The sequence below is a fragment of the Triturus cristatus genome, chromosome 1_1, assembly GCF_964204655.1.
Source record: "Triturus cristatus chromosome 1_1, aTriCri1.1, whole genome shotgun sequence".
In the NCBI taxonomy this organism is placed as follows: Eukaryota; Metazoa; Chordata; class Amphibia; order Caudata; family Salamandridae; genus Triturus; species Triturus cristatus.
This window is the reverse complement of record NC_140579.1, coordinates 519,635,934-519,650,675: the sequence shown is the minus strand read 5'-3', so window position 1 is coordinate 519,650,675 and position 14,742 is coordinate 519,635,934. Positions and strand designations below refer to the sequence as shown.

At 42.1% G+C, this 14,742-nt stretch overlaps 1 pseudogene across 1 annotated transcript in view; it reads right to left on the bottom strand.

Moving 5' to 3' along the window:
- Positions 1 to 14,742, bottom strand: part of LOC146870525 (rho GTPase-activating protein 27-like) — a 1,164,614-nt pseudogene that overhangs the window by 578,856 nt on the left and 571,016 nt on the right. The gene's annotated exons all lie outside the window — the stretch shown is intronic.

Below are 14,742 nucleotides of genomic sequence, written 5' to 3'. Positions count from 1 at the left end.
CATGCCTCGCAAAGCGATGGCAGCGCAGTCGCGCTGCAACGCTAGGCGAGACCTAAAAATAAGATTTGTGGAGAGTCATTCTCAGGAGCTAGAATACTGCACTGTGTGCCCAGGGCTACCAAGAGCAAGGGACATGTCCAGTCAGTTCTTAACCAACAACCTCTTGTTCTGATTTAGCATTCCAGGCAATATTTATTCATTTATTTGTTTGTTTTTAATTTTTCTATTTCACAGGCCATGTCCAAGCAAGTGTTAGAGCGCTTTACAGAAAATTAGGGAGGGAAATCTTATTTGTGTGGTAGATTGATTACAAAACATATTTGCATTACAGAAATACGTCAAGTACTAGAAATAGATACACATGTTTGTTTATTCGTATGTACATTCAAATCAATAGATGGAAACAAGAGCAATAGCATCGTTATGAGACCACACTAATCTTCCTATAAGTAAAGTGCCTTTGTCTTAAAAAACACTAGACTAGTTTAAAGTGTCCTACATGGCACAGGGACACGAACACAAGATTCACTAGTGAGGAATGTACACCGTACACGACACGTGCTTACTCTTCATTCAGGGCTTCAGTGCCCTCTATAATTAAAGCTGAGCTTGTGTTTGTCATGTCTGACCAGTTCAAGATTCAAGATTCACCTCAAAACTGCATCGTTCAGAGATTAGCTGACTAGTACAAGTAACCCTCTTCATCCCCATATGCTGCCAAGAGTGCCCACTTCACCAGTTGGTATGACACAACCTTTTAGCTCTACGCTCGCTACATTTTCAAGGTAGCGTAGGAGATCTCACCAGATGCAAGGACCATATCTCTGAAACTCTGCACCCCTTCCTGTGAGTCTCGGACATGACTTCCTGGAGTTCACAACGAGGCTGGCTGTTCCACCTATTCTAACTGGTCTGTGATATGCAGTGATTTCGTGCTTATGGTTCGAATCGCAACCTTCAGAAGTAGACAGCCCGAGCAATATATAATATGCAGAAATAACATTTCCTACTTACATCACTTGTCAATGGCAGAAAAGTGGCATTTAGCGCTATGTACAATAATTCATTGCTATTTTTAAGGTTTGCCTGCATCTTAAGTCTTTCAGCTACAGACTTCCCCTTTCCCTATGCCCTGCCCTCACCACAACCCTACTGTTTAGCGTTCTATGGCAGCTGTGAAGCACTGTATAACAACTCACAAAGAAATAATGTTAGACAAAGTTCTGGATTTATATATTATAACTTGTTAGTTAATAATACATTTATTGAACATTGTTGCTTCTTGTACTTCACGTAAGTGTGCATGTAGCGTTAGTGTTAGCACATTTTAAGGTTCTATTATTTTTTGTATTTTTATCAATATAAGAATATTAATTTACAACCAGTAAAACGTTAAAAAAGTTAGCATAATTTTCCTGAAAGTGACTGAAATAATAAGTGGGTTTTCACTTCAGTTTCGGAGCTAGGTCCACTTCACGAGGTTGGCTTTCAACATACCCTCATTTTTTAGCCAAACACACTGGCGTGGCAGGAAAGGTGAAACTGAAAGTCCCAGAGTGCTTTGTGCTGTGAACTAAAAAACATAGAATTTGGTGAAGGCACCCGAAAGGCAGCTGGCCAACTTACCTATTCTACCAAAACCAGATTCTGATGTCAAACTTACTAGCAGTTGAGGCTAGGCTTATCTCCCGACTTGACTATTCCTCTACTACCCATTCCTAGTCTCCAGAAAAAGAAACTTGCCTCTATTTAGAGCTGTTCCTCGTGTGCTACCTCATCACTATCATGTAGAAATAAGACCACATCACCTGTGCACTTTCTTAACTTAAATGGCTCCTATGAGTTTCACACTGCTTCAAGAGAAGGGCCTGTCATACTTACAAATTTCTGACCCTCCAAAATCTTCATTATCTCTCTCAGAAGCTATGCACATCTGGAGGCACTCGCTAGCCACACTGGAAACGCAGAAGATCACTAACACATTTTAAGAAGTCCACGCTCCTTCAATTCCCCTAGAAGCTGGAACCTCTCTTCAAAATAGGAATGGACCTTCTCTTGATCCCCCACTCTCTGTTCTAACTTCTCGATGAGCCTAGCCACCTGAAACCCTTCTCTCACTCTTTCCTTCTCTGTCCTTACTTTATATTTAATAATTGGTCCTCAAATTATTTTATTGTCTATCTCCTTTAGAGTTACAATTCCTTCCTATATCTACTTTACTTTCCACCCTACTCGTCTCTGCCTTCTTGTACTCAGCTCAACAATATGTCTCTATCATACTAATCTCATTTTATGCTCTATTTCTGCTGTTGATCACCTACACAGTCGATCTAGTGAATTTAGGCCTCACTGGTCAGCGCATGTGGAATCTTCCTTCTCTACTCCACTTGCGACCAAAATTAGATACTGGATGCTACTTTTCAAAAAGACCTCCTGTATTTAGCTCACAACTTACTATATTATATATATACATATATCTATCTCTCTCTCTCTATATATATATATATATATATATATATATATATATATATACAGTATTTGACACACTGACATACATTTAATAGTGCTGGCCCCATGCTTCTAATCTGAGTCTTGGCGCGCACGGAACGAACTGCGTTAAGTGGGCGCGCACGCCACAAATGGCGTAAAGTAACTTAGCATTTAAAAAACCGTACAAATTCACTGAAAAAACCATAGGTTTCACACACGTTATAGTTAGGAATTAGCATTTAAAAAACCTTGCAAATTCACTGAAAAAACCATAGGTTTCACACATGTTATAGTTAGCTGGACATTTTACTGATAAAAAACCAATGAAATTCCTCCGTTATAGTTACTGTAGGCAACTATAACTCACGCGACCGTAATCCTCTGCTGATGACATATGTGTCTTTATGAAAAAAAAATATTTGTAATATATGTATAGCTAAAATTTAATGGAAGAAGACATGGGCAAATAAGTGTCTAAATACAGTATTAGCATCAGCAGAGGATTACGGTCGCGTGAGTTATAGTTGCCTACAGTAACTATAACGGGGGAATTTCATTGGTTTTTTATCAGTAAAATGTCCAGCTAACTATAACATGTGTGAAACCTATGGTTTTTTCAGTGAATATATATATATATATATATATATATATATATATATATATATATATGTAAACTTTACATAAATCTGTCAAGCGCTCCCGGCAGACACAACAACATTGGAATTGGAATCATGGATATGGGCAATTAATGAAAAAGATTCAAAACAACGATAATGTGATTGTCCGCCAGGCGGACAAAGGTGGAAACATTGTCCTTTGGCCTCGGCAGTTATACGTGGAGGAGGCTTTGTTGCATTTAAATGACCGGATGTGTCACAAAAGGAGTGAGTGGAAATTGGTAAAAGCAGCGTGGGGCGACTTTTACAACAAACTATTGGCGTGGAAGAGCGCCGGTCTTCTTAGTACAGAAGAATTCAAATTTTTGAAAGTGAATCATCCCATCATTCTGGTCTTTTATCTTATCCCCAAAATTCACAAGAACATCACCAAACCTCCAGGCAGGCCAATCATCTCGGCCAGAGGCAGTATTTTGGAAAAGACCTCTTTATACATCGATTTTTTTCTACAAAAATATGTGAAGAGACTTCCCTCTTACATACTAGACACTAATGACTTCCTGAGGAAAATTGACAAGATTGAGTGGCAGGAGGATTACTGGTTGATTACCCTTGATGTAACCGCTCTTTATACCAGCATACACCACCAAGATGGGATAAAGACGGTGGAACATTTCCTGAGGACTGAACCCATGTACATGATGGACCATTGCAAAATGATATTGGCAATGATTACTATCTGCCTCAATAACAACTTTTTCCTATTTCAGAATGTTGTGTTCCAACAATTGAGGGGCGTGGCAATGGGGGCTTGCTTTTTCCCAAGCTACGCATGTTTGCACATGGGCTTGTGGGAGGAGCAAGTCCTCCACAAAGATTTTAGTGATGTTATGGCTAACAACATTATTGCCTGGCATCGCTATATAGACGACCTATTTTTGGTTTGGAAGGGGTCAGACTTAGCTGCTTTCAACTTTATTCAGGCCATCAATGTCAACCAGTTGAACTTGCAGTTCACAGCACAGATCAGCCAAACCCAGGTTAATTTTCTAGATGTAGAAATTTTCATACTCAATGGGAAATTCCAAACCAAACTTTTTCGCAAAGATACTGCAGGCAACACAGTGCTCCATGCAAGTAGTCACCATCCAGAGCACCTTATACGCAGCATTCCCTATGGGGAGATGCTGCGCATAAGACGGATCTGTAGCACTGATGAGCATTGTTGGGCAGCCCAGGAAGAGAGCAAACAAAGGTTCTTAGCAAGGGGATATTCTTCAGCAGTTATTGACAAGGCCATGTCCAAAACCAGATCCCTGGCTAGAGATCAAGTTTTGAGTTCAAAATCAGAAAAATCTGATTCTTCTGTTGCTTCCAGCCCAGCATCCATTCAAGGGGATGCATCCAGATTGATTTTAACATACAGCCGCCAACAACATACATTGCGCAGAATTTTTAAGAAAAACTGGTCTCTCATACGCAATGATCCAGTTATTGGTGGAAATGTACCGAACGCCCCTGCCATTACATTTCGGAAGGCTCGTTCAATGAGCAACATGTTAGTAAAAAGCAGTCCCGAAATAGGTGGCAACACTAGTAATTGGCTACAGGCTAGCAAAGGATACGACAACCTATGCTTCTCCGTTTTTTGAAACACCCTGCAAAATCACCAAGAAACTAACGTGCAGGACTGACTTTGCAGTTTATGTGCTGGAGTGTACTTGTGGCCTGCAATACATTGGTAGCACCAAATTGCAGGCACACAAACGTATACTCCAGCACATGAGGGCTATCACTAATCATGACGCATCCTATCCAGTAGCAAGACACTTTAAAGAGAAACACAAAAGTAGTCTTGAACACCTCAGCTACTTCGTCATTGATTCAGTGCCACCACTCAGACGGGGTGGGGACCGAGAAGCCCTTCTCAGTAAACTGGAAACACGGTATATCTTGGAGCTGGACTCCAAAATGCCGAATGGATTAAATTCCAGTGAAGACTTCTTTACGTGGCTTTGAAATCTACAGCCACTGTTAGCCTGGCCCCTGACACACCATGTTAGTTTAATCAGCTTTTGATCCTCCAGAAACTGTAGATGTGATGAAATTGGTAGTCACGCTTGTTACATTTTCCTTATTTTTCTTTCTCTCCCCTCCTCCCTTTTTCCCTTCCCTTTTTTTTTGAAGTCACGACAATGAATGTTTCATTGTTTTAATCACTTCAGCACGAGCACTTTTTGAACATAGTCAGATTCAGGAGGCCTCAGTAACAGTAGCAGCCAACCTATTTCAGGCAGTATTCAGTATAGTCACATTTGATTAAACCTTTCTGGCGCAGGGATTAAAACACGTTAAAGCAAAGAGATATCACACATTGGTATTTGACGTTTCAACCTACGCATAATTAACTATGTGTTTGTATTTTACATGCTTATGTGCCAGTTGCGTGAAACAATAGACAATATGTCCCTTATATTTGTTTTTGTGTTTTGCAATGCATACGAGTTTTAATCCAGTTATTAGCTGCTACCATGATTTGCCATGTTTCCGCAGTATGCCTAAACGGGCGCGGACACCTGATTTACATGTTCCTGTGGCCCGTATGCGCTCGTTCTTTCCGGGTGTCAATAACGTATTTAACAGTTATTATATATTTTTTATATATTGTACACATGTATTGCATATCAGCGATGAAATCTGTTGTCTATGTTCATTGACAGGATGGGACACATGATCTTGCACTGGCACTTTAAAAGTTCAGGCTTCTCTGGGTCACGGAGCTTCGCATGACGTGTCTTTGACGAATAAAATTTGTTTACAAAAAAAAAAAAAAAGTTCAGGCTTCTGACGACAGCGCCATGTGATCAAGGCCTCTGGTAGGCCGAAACGCGTCATGGCGGTGGTGCAGTTTTGGACTGAATAAATGAAAATCAGCACTTACTATTGGGTCCGTGTTCGTCTCTTTGTACGTCTATGGTGTGCATCTCGTGAGGCGATTCCTTGTGGCATATATATAAATTTTCCAAGGTTGCCCTACATTCAAAACGCACTCCGCAAACAGATGGTTTCCAAAACCTTTATTAACAAAGGGATGATGTCAGCACCTCGCAATTCAAGTCCTTCGCCTGACGTGCTTCGGAGCTCTTCTCGCTCCTTCCTCATAGGCAGACATTCATTCACAGACTTTCTGGCTCCCACAATACCCTGCGTGTCACAAATTTATAGGCCTCCGGTGTGCCTTATTTGCTGATATTCATTCTGGTGCATGTTGGTTTTTGTGGTTTAATAGCCCAATTAAGAGGGCGTGCTTCTCCCACAGCTATGCTTCTTTACACGTTGGCTGGTGGGAGGAGCACGTCCTCAGGCGCACCCACAGTGAGCTGTATGAAGCTCATGTAATACGCTGGTGGTGTTTCATTGATGATATTTGTATTGTTTGGAATGGATCTATTGAATCAGCCCATGAATTTGTGAAGTGTGTCAATGATAACAGATTGAATTTAGAATTCACTGCTCAGATCAGTTCAGACAGAGTTAAATTCCTGGATGTAGAACTGTATATTGAGAACAACATAATTCAAACCAAATTACATCGGAAAAGTACAGCGGGTAATGCAATACTGCATGCCCAGAGTTCTCACCCACACCATCTTTTGAAAAGCATACCCTACAGAGAATTTCTCCTGATAAGGCGTATTTGTAGCTCTAAACTTGATCTCATTTCCTGCCAGCAGCATTCCTTGTCTAGATTTTTAGCCCGCGGGTATAAAGGCAGGGATTTAGAAGTAGCCTTAGCCAAAGCTAACAAACAGAGTCAAATTGAATATTTGGGGACAGTTACTAATAAAACCACCCATAAAGCCAATCTCAGCACTAGTACCACCTCTAACGACCCGGATCCTGTACGGCTAATAACGACCTTCAGTAGTCAGGAATCAGGATAAAGAAGTGAGAAAATTAATCTACAAGAATTGGCCTATAGTGAAAACAGACTTGACTATGTCCCAGTTAGTACCTAATCTACTGCAGATTACTTTCAGACGAGTGCCCTCTATTAGGGATGCCCTTGTTAGGACTAGGCCTGAGGTTGTTACCACCAATAATTGGTTGTCCAACCGCACAGGGTTCTTCAAATGTAGCTCGTGTAGGGCGTGTAAATTTGGTACCAACACTTTTGAGTTCACTAATGCTTTTCCTTTCCTTTTCCTACTAACATCAAAGGTTTTTTCACTTGCAAGACGGAGTATGCAGTGTATATACTTGAATGCTCTTGTAAGTTAAAATACATTGGATGTACCAAACTACAGGTATCTGCACGCATTTTACAACATCTTCGCGTCATAGTGAACTTGGACCCTAGTTACCCTGTAGCACGCCATTTTAAGCTAGTTCATCACAACAACCTAAACGAGCTCAAATACTTTGTGATTGATGCGGTACCCAGATTACTTAGGGGTGGCAACAGAGAAAAAAGACTAAGGCAACCAGAATCCCAATATATATTACTGCTTGACACCAAGATGCCCAATGGGGTCAATACAAGGGAGGACTTGCACAACTTTTTATGATATCACAAGCTTTTAAAGTATCAAACCACATTGGCATTACAATTTTTATTTTCTCATTTTATAAGAAGATTTTAGTGTAGACATTCATTTAATCATTCTTTTAGCCGGTTCGTGCTTTGGTTTTAACCTAGTTTTAACCCCTTTGGGGTGTGATTGGGTTTTTATCGAGGTTCCGTTCTTGGAATTTTAGACGGTTTTTTGGGAGCAACACTTTTATCTTCTTATCAAGCTATCTGATTGGTTACTTAATTTAGAGTGCATTGTTTGATTGGCTGAGAATTGTTTATCAGACCACTCTTATGCTACTCATATTTGCCTTTTTGTACATGCTCTGAGTTACATCATACCCCTGGTAGATGATCGCTGCTCCGATTATTTTGCACTAATGCACTTGCACTTCTTGTTGTGACCTTGTGATTTTAATCTCATGTTGTACCATAATTATTTTGAGCCTGTTCATAATATCTACTTCTATTTATGTCCTATTTATTCTGATATTTATTGCATTTGCACTTTATTATGCAGTAGAGCATTTTCACTACCAATCTATCATTATTGGTTGTAATTCATTATTATTAATAGACTATGATTAGACTGTGTTTCAGGGCCATATTGTATATTTCATGAGATACCCCAATATAGCAGAGCAAAGATAGCAGCAACATTTATTTGGAGTGGATAATTGGATAAGGATTTATTCCCCATTATTTGGTAGATCTGGAAACACTGCCACTTGTATGGATTAGCCGCTACGGTCTCTCTTTCTTCCATGTGTTTTTTCATGCACATTTTTACCCTTGGCCCGACTATGACTTGAATAGAGGCCGTGTTTAACAGAGGTCTGACCTCGTTCTTTTATTCTTTATTAATTTTAGCACTTGCTCACATTTACTTTATTTTATTTTTTCACTAGCCTCCCTATTCAATCAGCTTTTGAGTGTACTATGGTCCCATGATTTAGGCAATTCAATGTTAATTATGTAACCACTATGGTGATATTTCTTATCATGAAGTTATTTAACTCATGAATTTATTCTTTATGTATAACGATGTAGTATTTCTTCTATATGCTATTTTTGGCCTGATTGTATGAGAAGTATGTTGTTTATTTCCATTGTACACTAACATTGGCTGAGAAGGGAGGAGGGTAATTTGAAAACACTATATTTTGAAAAAATGGTTCCTAGCGTGTCATGTGATCAAGGCCATGGCAACATGGCCGAAACGCGTCATGCCGATCCTCACGAAATAAAACTGCACTGATTCTATCAACAGCACGCTGTGGTCTGTACCTGTGTTCCTGAATACATGGATTAATGGGAATGTGATTCTATATATATATATATATATATATATATATATATATATATATATATGTTTCCAAAGGTTTCCCAGCTTTAAGAACGCACTCCACAGCAGGTAGGTTTCACACCCTTTATTAGCAGATGAAAGTGAAATGCCATTCCGACCTTTTTAAATCCTCCTGCCTTACGCGTTTCAAAGCACTCTTGCTTCTTTTTCAACTTTTCAGCTTTGAAACGCGTAAGGCAGGAGGATTGAAAAAGGTCGGAATGGCATTTCACTTTCATCTGCTAATAAAGGGTGTGTTTTCTCCCCAGGCAGGGTTTAGACTTTCCTAAACAGTGGGTGCTTATTTTTTGTGCTGTAAATTGTGTTTGGAGGACGGCCCCAGCTCTTTCCTCTCATTCCCTATTTTTTTGATGCAAGCATTCACAGCAAAACCGCTTAAAACTAAGAGAAAACATTTATCCTGAGCGATGCTTTTCTCACAACCATTAGTCAGTCAAGCTCACAATAAAATGTGAGTTTAGCTAATTTAAAATATATATTCAGACACCCAGGTTTGCTACATATTACCCGCTTGGGAATGGCACAACTTACAATCGAAGCTGCACATATGTTCCATGCCCTGCTGTGTTTTTTACGTGTAGTAGTTGAAATAAACGCATGCATAAGGGCACAGAAGGCTAAATCCAGCAGTGAGATGAAACCACATTGAACAAGCCTTGTAGTAGCAGAGTCGTTTTCATCTGCAATGTGCCCTATGTGATGGAGTAAGCAGTGTTCTAAGTAGTGATGAGATGCACACCTATTGATAATCCATGTTTTAACCATTTTTAAACATTCAAACGTTGACGGCGTGCAAACTTGCTATGCGCTTCGTCCCACTGCGCTGCAACAAAACTGAACCACAAGGGAGCCAACCTAGGCTCCACCAAGCTGCACAGCCACATGATTGCCTGAATCCAATGAATCAAATTCTTGTCGTTAGTTCAACTTTTTCATTTTTTTGGCGTTAATTTTCATCCTTCTTTCTTTTGTTCAGTTCATTCTATTCAATACATGCTTAACGTCCATTTTCAAAAAAGCACAGGAGCATTAAAATGGGTTCCATGTCATGATTTCTTTTTGCAGACCCAATGCATTTCGGGAATGAATTCCCTTCGTCAGGGGCATCTAAAAGTGCAAGCATACATATACTTGTTAACGATTTTCATCAACAATACATTTCACTGAAAATATATCACTGAAAATATATCACTGCATGGCAATAATGATATTAACCATAGAACTATCCATAAGGCGCGAAAAATTAATCGAACATGTGCTCAGAAGCTTCCCACTTATAAGCTGCGTACAGTCTTTCCAGTTTCCAAATTCCTTGCATGTTGTTTAACGGGGCACAATAAGACTATGGTTTAAACAAATACCCTTCTTATCAATAGTTTAAAGCGATGCCACTCATTTAATAAACGGAAACATCCATAAAACTCTGCGCGCTTACCATGACAATCTGGACATCAATTCCACAATCACGACCTTCAACTTAAAAACTCTAAATTCACTTCTCAGTTTTTCCCTGCGTGCCGAGGCGTGCGTATCTTGTTTTACTGCAAGCTGCATCTATTCCTAAAACACCCACTTTTACTTGTTTCCAGCCATGTTAACAATCTACAGGTGGTTAATTGCATCACAACCTTTAATTTAACCACAGACTGAGCCAGGCTCCCTATCATGTTGGGTAATCTTGGTCAAGCACTGTTTACAAGCATTTTATAGAATGAGTAACATGGATAATAATGATTTTTACGAAGAAGAGTTTTCTGGAAGTAAATTTAAGGCGAACATTAAAATGGAGACAAGATGGTTTGGAAATAGTTGTACTACTGTTGTAAATATTATGCTGCCAGGAAAGGTGTAAGAATGATGTTTGTAAAACAAACCATGCGGAAGGGGACGGGGTTTATTGAATTCTGGGATTTGTAGTAGCACTGGTTAAACCACAGGGAAAATGCGCCACGCACACAGTATGCTTTCTATTGAAGCAGTAACACAACACAAGCCGAGCTCAGGAGGCACCATACCCACAGGAGGGCATGGTCTGAGGCACGGCCACACTGCACCCTAAATAGCTCATAAACCCCGGGCCCTGTAATATGACCGACGCGGCTCGAGAGCGCTAGTTACGGCCCATTGACTCCCGTAAAGTTCAGCATCCCAAGACAAAGTCAAGATTGCAGAGCAATGACATGCTTTTAAGACTCACACTAGCAGCCCACAGCGCCTGCATTCATAACCATCAAATGAACAGTACGGCCTTTAATATGGCTAATAAAAGCCCACCTCTGTGTTAAGGCGAAGGAAGGACAAATGAACCCGCGAATCATGGACACACAGACAGCCACACTGCTGTCACTGACATGGACAGTGACCACAGATAGTGGTAAATACACACTTTCCAGATCACAACTTCACGCTGCACGGCTTCCACCTGTCCATTACAATGTATGCATACAATGGATTTTTGGGGTGCATAAAAGAATAGTCAAACATTCATGAAAAATGCCGCAAAAATCAGGAATGACGATTCTTGTGTTACACTCCCAGCATCTCATCTCCCTGTTCCAGTCACTCGTTAGGTCTCGCCTACGCAACGCGCATGCGCTGAGTAGGAGGAGACCTTTAGCCATCGGTTCCCTTTTTAGCCCAAAAACATGCACGCGTTCCATTGCCTTCAATGGCAACACGTGCACATGTGGCGATTCCCTTCGCAGCGCCATATGGTATCAATTATCACGTCGTGCCGCTCGCTCCCGCCCGCAAGGGAATCGCGCAGGCCCCCCCTCCTCTCTCCCCCCTCCAGCCGCGCGAGGTGGGCGCGCGCTTTTGCTTGTTTTCATATAGTTGCTGTCCCGCAGCCTGCTTTACAGCACTTCTAAATCTGTCAGAGAAAGACAGCAGTGATATGCAAGAATCTCACACCTTCAGCCACAAAGGGATTTAAACCAACTTCGAATTCTTAAAATACAGAGAAACTGCCTATGTAATCAGGTCTTTTGTTTCCAAGTGGCCCCAAAACGTATTTAAGATTAGGAAAACTAAGTGCAGGGAGATTACGTGTTATCCACTGAGACTTAGACCATGACGTTTCAAGTGAAGAAATTCGGTTTGAATTCAGAAATCCAATTTAACATCAACCTTATTATCTGTTTTACAACCCACTCCTTTCCAGGTCAGCATTTCCTCATAGAATGATCCAACTCACAAAGCATTTTCATGAAAAAAGAAAAGAAAGGGAACTCTGATCATGTAGGTTTACTTATATGTTTTAGACTTCCAAAGTTTATGGATCTTAAAAGATCCCCTAGTAGTGCTACTAAAAATCCATGAAAGTCGTAGATTTCCAGATGTGCAATTCCTCCTTTACAGTTAGCTGGATTCTACATTCCTAGATTTCCAGATGTGCACTTCCTCCTTTACAATTAGGTGGACTCTACACTAGTAGATCTCCAGATGTGCACTTCCTCATTTACACTTAGGTGGATTGTATGCTAAGCAGACAATCCACCCAACTAAGTAAAACCTTTTTTTAAATTTCTCCACGTTTATAACCTAAAATATGCACCCCTTGAAAATAAGTGGTACTCCCTTTCCCATTCAATTCTAGAAACACAGTTTTTTACATTTTTTTATGGGAGTAACTTTACCAGTATTTCCGCTCGCCGGACTAATTTCTTGGATACTTCGTGGCTGCTGCTTGTCCCTGCCTGGGTCTGCTGAACTTACCGACTCTGCACTTGGGAGGCACTTGGGAGGCACAACATCGCTGATCCGGGACTGCGAGGACCAGGGTGCTCGCTGTTGTTCGATCCAGCACACCTGTGTCCTCTTCCCGGCCCCTCCCCCAGCCAGTACATTACCTCTCGCGGCCCCCGCTTCGCGGGTGCCGCTCGCCGGACTAATTTCTTGGATACTTCGTGGCTGCTGCTTGTCCCTGCCTGGGTCTGCTGAACTTACCGACTCTGCACTTGGGAGGCACTTGGGAGGCACAACATCGCTGATCCGGGACTGCGAGGACCAGGGTGCTCGCTGTTGTTCGATCCAGCACACCTGTGTCCTCTTCCCGGCCCCTCCCCCAGCCAGTACATTACCTCTCGCGGCCCCCGCTTCGCGGGAGCCGCTCGCCGGACTAATTTCTTGGATACTTCGTGGCTGCTGCTTGTCCTTGCCTGGGTCTGCTGAACTTACCGACTCTGCACTTGGGAGGCACTTGGGAGGCACAACATCGCTGATCCGGGACTGCAAGGACCAGGGTGCTCGCTGTTGTTCGATCCAGCACACCTGTGTCCTCTTCCCGGCCCCTCCCCCTTTTCCAACGCCTTTGTAATTTAAGAGTCCCGCCTATCCGCGCCAGCGGAACGCGCCCGGAGCGAAGACCGGGCTAAGAGCGGGCCGTTTGAGGCCGTTCGAGGTCTGCGAGGTCTGGTCGGGGCCACCCTCTTCTGTTCTTTTTTGAACATTTCTGTGTTTGAGCCTAATTGTTAAACCATTTATCACTGTATCCTCACAGTTAAGTCAGGGGGTTGCCTTTGTTGTGGTTGTTAAGCTATGTCCACCAGGTTAACACGTAGTAAGGCCGCAAATGGCGATCTCCCAATCAATGGCCCTATGGACGATTTTATCACCCGCACCAACACAGCTATAGACCATGAAATTTCCAAACTTCAGACTCGTGTCTCCCTGGAATTGGCATCCGCTAGGAGACTGTCCCAGGTAATCGATCTGTCAAAAAAATCCTCCCTGGGCCATATAGCCACTGCGGTTACTCCGGCGCGTCCAGCTATCCCCCATTGCGTAGTCACACAGGTTGATGTCCACCATACCCAGTCTTTTCCTTCACTACCCTCTACTTTAGAGCCATCGATTCAGGATAGTGCAGTGAATGTACCTACTATTCCTCTCAAGCAGGATGCTAGTTCCAATTTTTCCATCCCAGCAATGTTTTCACCTAGGTGCACCTCTAGCAAAGATAATCAATCTAAAAGAAAATGCACCTCTCGGTCTGCTTACTGTCGTAAGAAGGCTAAAATTGCGGTTGCACAACAGCTGAATTTGACTAGCGTTCCGGTTTCTAATCCCATAGGAGGGTGTGTGTTCAGGGAACAACCACATTATGAGGGAGTTAAAGAGGGGTCAGTTTCTGCTTTTTCGACTGCCCCTACGGCCACTTTGGCAGAGGATGAGGGCTTACATGCAGAGAGTGTGGAAAGGAATGAAGGGGAATTTATAGGTTTAGTTTGGGAAACTCTTAAGAAACTACTTTCCCCCCTTGATCTTAGACTCTCACGCATTGAGAATAATTTGCTTGAGATGGAAAAGAGCATTATTGCTCTGGCCACTCTCGGCCTGAGAAGTCTAGAAAATCAGGGCTTTCCTGCTGCTGAGCCATCACCTCATGTTTTAATTCCTCAAGTCCCGCAATCCTCCCCTCCAGCACCAGCTAATGCACGATCGGTTCCTACATTGGGGACTGTGGGTGTGGATCATAGTACCACCGCCCCCATACTTAAGGCTCCCAAGCGTCCCACCCCTCAACCATTAGTCAAACCCAATGCAGGTGCACCGCATAGACCCCCTCCCAGTGAGGTGCCGTTCCATCCAACCCAGAGCCCTCCTGTCAAGAATAATTTTAGAGGGGGTTACATTGATCTTCCTCCAGAGGCCAATGATTATGTGGTTGTGTTGACGGGTGTCCCTCAGATGGG